The sequence below is a fragment of the Fukomys damarensis genome, unplaced genomic scaffold, assembly GCF_012274545.1.
Source record: "Fukomys damarensis isolate Sample0158 unplaced genomic scaffold, DMR_v1.0_HiC HiC_scaffold_33, whole genome shotgun sequence".
In the NCBI taxonomy this organism is placed as follows: domain Eukaryota; kingdom Metazoa; phylum Chordata; class Mammalia; order Rodentia; family Bathyergidae; genus Fukomys; species Fukomys damarensis.
Window position 1 is genome coordinate 33,221,769 of NW_022900945.1, and position 7,069 is coordinate 33,228,837.

General features: G+C 39.5%; 1 long non-coding RNA gene across 1 annotated transcript; it reads right to left on the minus strand.

Moving 5' to 3' along the window:
- Positions 1–3,742: 3,742 nt before the first annotated feature.
- Positions 3,743–7,048, minus strand: LOC117284029. The gene is made up of 3 exons (XR_004515101.1): positions 6,908–7,048; positions 6,025–6,229; positions 3,743–4,249 (listed from the first exon to the last, which is right to left on the minus strand). It is a non-coding gene; the product is annotated as an uncharacterized LOC117284029 (long non-coding RNA).
- Positions 7,049–7,069: the final 21 nt, after the last annotated feature.

A 7,069-nucleotide genomic window follows, 5' to 3' on the forward strand; every position in this document is an offset into this window, starting at 1 on the left:
CATGAATCTGCCTTTTACCTTCCATATCTGCATCATTCTTTGTTGACTGCATTTGGGAGGAATGAGACGACTATCGAATTAACTTGTTAGAAGTAATGTTCACTGGGCTGGGGATGTGGCTTTGTGATGTGGCCCTGGTCCAGCTTGTGTGACTCCTGGGTTCCATTCCCCAGCTCCTATCCCCCAAAGCATTAATGTTCACTAAACCAGTATTTCTTAAAGCACAGTTGGTAGAACGCCACTACACTACTCATAAATTGAAGTGGCGGAAACACAATCAAAATGTTTTTGTAGTATGGGAAATTGAATACAGGGCCTCGTGCATATAATTCAAGTTTAATAGAAGCCAATGAGAACAATAGCAAAGGGGAACAATACAATATCTTTTGTTGTTTAATTCCAAGCTTAAAGTATTCCAGGATGTTCTCTAAATGTTTTGATGCAAATAGTTATAGATGCTATATGTATGTTATTATTTGACACTTTATTATTTCAAAAATGTAAGACCGATAAAACTAAACAATGTAATTTAAGATAATTTAGGAGAAAATTTAGAGAAAGCTCTTGTAGTAGAGCAAATAATGAATATTGGGCTTATTTCTACAACCAACCAATTACATGACTTTAGAAAATCAGTTATTCACTACAAACCTCAGTTTCTTCTTTTCTTCTTTTTCCCTTCTATTTTGCTGTTAGAAATAAAAGATCTCAATAAATCTTTAACAAATAAAAGAAGCTCTGGGCAACTACCCACCCCACCACACTCTCCAGGTCAGGCCTGTGCTAAATTCCCTGGACACTGTGGAGTTTGAAAATTCTAACTAGCTGGTCTTCTGGGTTCCTTCTGGTTCTTCTTTGATTCTGGTTTAGTTGTTGTTGTTGTTTTTTGAGATGGGATCTCACTGTGTAGCCCAGGTTGGCCTCTAATCAAGATCCAACTGCCTCCACCTCCCAAGGGCTGGATGGTTTGGAATTCTTTTTTTTTTTTTTTTATTGAGTTTATTGGTACATTTAGGGATACAGTACAGTTACATTCATTGTTGGGATCATGTACCTTTACATGGCAAGTCTTGATTCTCATTTTTTTCCCCTTACCTCTGCCCTCCCTTCACCCCCTCCTCCCCTCCCCATCTACAAACACTTTATTTTCATCTTTTCATTCTCTCACATTTTTTTCTTTTCCCTTTTTGTTCTTCCCCTACGTATCACACCTTCCCTACACCTTTAGCTCCTTTCCTCCCATTTCTAAATGTCAGTAATCTTATTAGAATCTTATGCATTGTTGCAGAATATTCACACCAGGGAAACTATTTGGTATTTACACATGTGGGACTTATTTATTTCACTTAGGAGTATATCTTCAATATGTATCCATTTTCCTATGAATGAATCTATTCTCTCGCTCTTTATGGCTGAGTAATATTCCATTTTATAGAAAAACCACAACTTCTTTATCCAGTTTCCAACGGATGGGCAAATAGGTTGTTTCCAAGATTTAGCTATTACAAACTGTGCCGCTATAAACATGGGTGCACATACTTCTCTGTGATATGATTCTTTTAGTTCTCTTGGAAAGATACCCAACAGAGGGATGGCTGGGTCAAATGGAACCTCCAGTCCAAGCTCTTTGAGGTATCTCCATATTGATTTCCATAGTGGTTGCACTAGTCTGCACTCCCACCAACAATGGAGGAGGGTTCCTTTCTCCCCACAACCCCGCCAACATTTGTTATTGTGTGATTTCTTGATAGCAGCCATTCTTTGTGGGGTGAGGTGGAATCTCAGTGTTGTTTTCATCTGCATCTCTCGAATGACCAGTGATGTGGAACATTTTTTCATATATTTTCTTGCTGCTTTCACTTCTTTGTATGAGAAATGTCTGTTCATTTCGGATGCCCATTTTTGGATCGGGTCTTTATATTTGGGGGGACTGATTGTTTTGAGTTCTTTATATATCCTTGATAATAGTCCTTTGTCTGAGGTACAGCTGGTAAAAATTTTTTCCCACATTGTAGATTGTCTCTTAGTTCTGCTAATGGTTTCTTTTGAAGTACAGAAGCTTTTTAGTAAGATGAGATCCCAGTTGTTGATTCTTTCTGCTAGTTCCCGTGCTACTGAGGATTTGTTCATAAAGTCTTTTCCTATACCAATGTCTTCCAGAGTTCTGCCTAACTTACTTTCCAGCAAGTTTAATGTTTCTGTTTTAATATTTAGATCTTTAATCCATTTGGATTTTAATTTAGTGCATGGCGAAAGATAAGGGTCTAATTTTAATCTGTGACAGGTTGATATCCAGTTTTTCCAACACCATTTATTAAAGAGGCTATCTTTCCTCCACTGAGGATGGTGAGCTCCTTTGTCGAAGATGAGGTAGCTGAGTACATCTGCATTTGTTTTTGTGTCTTCCAGTCTGTTCCATTGATCCTCAGGCCTATTTCTTTGCCAGTACCATGCTGATTTTATCACAGTGGCTTTGTAGTATAGTTTCAAATTGGGAATTGTTACACCTGGTGCCATGTGACTGTTGCCTATAATGGCTTTTGCTATTCTAGGTCTCTTGTGGTTCCAAATGAATTTTTGGATTCTTTTTTCTAGTTCTGTGAAATATAGTGTTGGAATTTCAATTGGCATTGCATTGAATGTATATAGCAGTTTCGGTAGTATGGCCATTTTCACTATGTTGATTCTTCCTACCCAGGAGCAGGGGATATCTTTCCATTTTTTTATATCCTCTTCGATTTCTTTTTTCAGAGTGCTGTAGTTTTCAGTGTAGAGATCTTTTGTTTCTTTTGTTAGATTGATTCCTAGATACTTCATTTTTTTGGATGCTATTGTAAAAGGAATTTTTTCCCTTATTTCTCTTTCTGTCTGTCTGTTATTTGTGTATAGAAAGGCTATTGATTTTTGGGTATTCACCTTGTATCCAGATACTTTACTGAATCTGTCAATTAAGTCTAGAAGTTTTTTGGTGGAGTTTTTTGGATCTTCAATGTAGAGTATCATATCATCAGCAAATAATGATAGTTTAACTTCTTCCTTTCCTATCTTTATTGCTTTAATTTCTTTCTCTTGTCTAATTGCTGTGGCTAATGTTTCCAGAACTATATTGAAGAGAAGTGGCGATAGTGGGCATCCTTGTCTTGTTCCTGATTTTAACATGAAGGTTTTCAGTTTTTGGCCATTCAATATGATGTTGGCTGATGGTTTTTCATAAATAGCCTTTATGGTTTGGAATTCTTAAACAGGCATTTGTGTGATGCTGGTTTAGGCCAAGGTGTTAGCTGGTTGGTTTACGAGCCACACCATCTATACATTTTTGGTATTCTGGTTCCACTGTAATAATCTTTTTGCATATACATTTTATTTTATTTTTTGCTGTGCTGGGGGTCAAATCCAAGCCTTTGTGTATACAAGGCAAAAATGATTTACCACTGAGTTACACAGCGGTTTATACATTTTACTGAAAGCTGCTTTACATTAGTTTTGGCATCAGACAAGGAATTAACTATCAAAATATAAATAATTCAAGTTACAGTGAACTCAAAATTACTTAGCAGTATACATTTCTACTGCTTCTTGTTTCATACTTAATCTGAAATTAACTTCTAGAAAGAATTCAGAGCACATATTCCATATTTTCTCTTACTTGCTTAGTTAATTTATCCTCACTACTGAAGAAGTATGTTCTAATGAGAAATGATAATTTAAAAAGAGCAGAGTATGTAAATCTCACAGATGTCAGGTCTTTGACTATCTTGCGCTCATGTTTCTTTGTCCTCTTCCAATTAGACAGTGTTTTCCTTGCAGCTAAGTGAGAGAAGTTCTTTTACGTTTACATTGCTTTTTCTCCCATCTGAGTTTTGTTTTTTTTAAAAATTTTTTTCTGATCTCAGAACCGGTCACACCAGGTCACCATTGGCTTGCATTGCATTCTGGGACATTAGGAGAAACTGGGCAAACCGAAGGCACCGGACTGGAAAGGGAGGAGGCTTGAATCCATGTGATGCGAGAAGAGGTTGAAGAGCACGTGGATGTTAATCCTGGGTATTCTCAGGGGAAGGGGTGGTCAAGGGAGCCGGTTCGTATTTTTGAAGAGTTGTTATATGTGAGAGTGACTAGGAGTCTTTGGCACAGCCTCAAGGGGAAGAATTGCACCTGGAGGGTGCTGACACCATCCAGAGCTGCCGCTGGTAGAATTTTCTAGCTCTGTAGGTGCACAAACTCAAGCTGTCGGGTATCTGAGCCTGCGCTAAAAAAGATAGTTGTGTTAGACTTAAATATTGTTTTACAACTCAAGACACTTTTTATACTTATCTGTTGGATCTCTGCATGTAACACTCCCTCCCTTTTCTGTAGTTGGGTGACATTTTAGACCTCTTACTATTTTCTTTCTGGGAGATACACCTTTCTTTACTGTTGCTTAAATGAAAGTGCATTCCTTACATTTATATCAAGCTGGATGGTTGGAAAGAAGTCTCTTCCATCACCTCCCTTCATAGCCTGTAAAGGCATGCCTTTATTATGAAACTACAACCTCTAGGATCTTGACCTCATGAAAATTGAGGAAATAATGTGTTTTATGATCTCATTAGAACCTTGGTATCTGTGCGTGCTGTGTGTGCACTGTCTTGTACACATTTTTCTTCTAGACTTTTAAAACACTTTTAGACTGTGCAGATTTTGGTTTTGAGAGATTTGATTGCACTGGCATTTTTCTTTCATGTAACATTAAAAACATTACTTATAGCAATGTGTTACATTAAAACTTTTACTATAATATTCATGTTATAAATATGTTAAGGAAAAAAATTAAATTTTCATTTATTGTAAGGATTTCTATTTGTTACATTGTAGTTCATCCCTCCTCACCAACATAGGGTTATATGAAAAGATAAATGAGTTTTGTAAATTCATTTTAGAAAATAACGACAGTATTCAGTTAAATTTGGTTTTTCTGAAAATGTAGATTTGGAGTTCTTTTCATGAAGCTGTTTATGAAATTCAAAATGTATGCAATGAATGAGAATTCAAACTTCCATATTTTGAAAAAAAATTTTATGATGGTGATGATCAAACCCAAGGTTTTGCATAATAGCCCAACACTCTACCACAGAACTACACCCTTAACCCCCCTACTTGTTTTTTGAGACATGGCCTTGCTCACTATTAGTATTTCGAACTCACTGTGTTGCCCAGCCTAGCCTCAAACTTGAGACAATCCTCCTGCCTCAGCTTCCCGAGGGGTGGAGCATCATGCCTAGTTCCTACTTCTAAGGCACTTTTTTTTTTTCTAATACAACACTTAGGTAAAAAATTCTTAGAGAACTTGAGCTTAGATTCTACAAGAATTTTAAATAAGCAACTTTGCAAATATAATTTCACCAATGGATATATATTTTAAATATTCACACATTTTGTTTTTCTGTATTTTTCACATAAAATCTCACTTAGATATTTTCAAGTGCACATTGATTTGAATTGTGCACAATGATTTGAATTGGCCAACATGATTGTTGACACTAAGATTTGGGAGCGTAAACATCAGGCAAAATTCAACTGAGCGTGGACGATACACTTGAGAGTTGGGATGCATCTCTGCAGAGTTTACCGCTCATTACACTTATCTTTTCAGAACTTTTACAACTTTAAAAACTTTTAAGATATTTTTCTTCGTCATATGAAAATGAGGATGTTAGCAGGTGCTTTTAGTAGTTCTTTTAGCTTTACCTGACTCAGCTTGGTGTTTAAAGATTTAGATGTTTGCATAAAACTTTTTTTAAACTGTCTTATAAGGACGTGTTTAGTTAGAATAACTGAGATGCTCTGAATACTTTTTCTGAATATAAAAGTAGTATTAGTTTATTGTTTTTGTGCCTGGTTGGAGAGACACCAAAGCAGGCTAACAGTCTAAGACATCGAGTTGAGCTTCCCTCCCTGAGAGTCTGTCAGTCTGTTTTTCTGGTGTGCGCCCCCTTTCTTCCTAGAGGTAAATAAGCCACAGCGAATGAAAGGGCGGATACTAACCTGTTCCGGAGGAGCCCTCAGAGCGCATGCTCTCTGGTAGTGGGTCTGTAGCGCCATTTTCGTCAGAAAAGAGGAGGGCTAATTAGGCAGGGCCAGAGGACGCCGCTTTAAAGTTGTTCAGACTGGAGGAAAGAGCCCTGCTTGGAAAGGAGTCAAGGGCCTCTTGCAAGGAGCCCCTTCCTTTCCTGCAGTGCTGTAGCTGCGACTAAGAAAAAAGAATTCTTTTGTGTTAATTTCCCCTGGGGACTTATTTTTCCCTCCTCTTCCACCGCCCAGGCTGGACTTAGCTGTCTCGCCTTCGCCCACTCGGGGCCAGACCAAATATAAAGATCAGGCATTTGTGATGATTTTGCGCTCACAGTGGTGGCCCAAAGGAGAGAACGGGAACTGATGGGAAGGAATCCTCCCTACCCCACCGCACAGTGAGAACAAAGCACGAGTTCCACCAGATCTAATTTGTGTAGAGAAAACGAGCCCGTGGACGTTTGAGCTAAGAGGTAGCACTTCTTTAATTTTTTTTTAAAACAAAGTTACAGATCTTTTGGAGATAAGGCGTGAAGAGCTGAGGTTTCTAAGCGTGTGTGTGTGTGTGTGTGTGTGTGTGTGCGCGCGCGCGGACCCACGCAAAAGTTTAGAAGAACACGGGTGAGTGGGGCGCGAGAGAAAGATGGAAAGAAACAGGAAAAAATCTGCAGTGGGAGAAGAGTTTATGGGTGCAGGAGAGAAAGGGGGGCCCGCGACAACCTCTCTCAGCCCCACCGTTTCATTCATAAATTCCAGGCCTGGAGACCCCGCCCGGCCCCCCGGGGCCGAGGGCCCCTTTTCCAGTCCAGCCATTGGTGAACGGCAACAAAGCCTCAGCAACCGGTTCCTAGTGACCCACCCTCCGGGCGCAGGGTAACCCGGGCGCGGGCCAGCGCGGAGAAAGGAGTGGGCTGTCCCTTTAAGGGATGGCCGCGGAGCCATGAAAGTGGAGGGGGCAGAGGGAGGGCGGGGAAGCAGGGCTGGGGGCGGACCCAGGGGGAGGAGGACAACGACTGGGAGG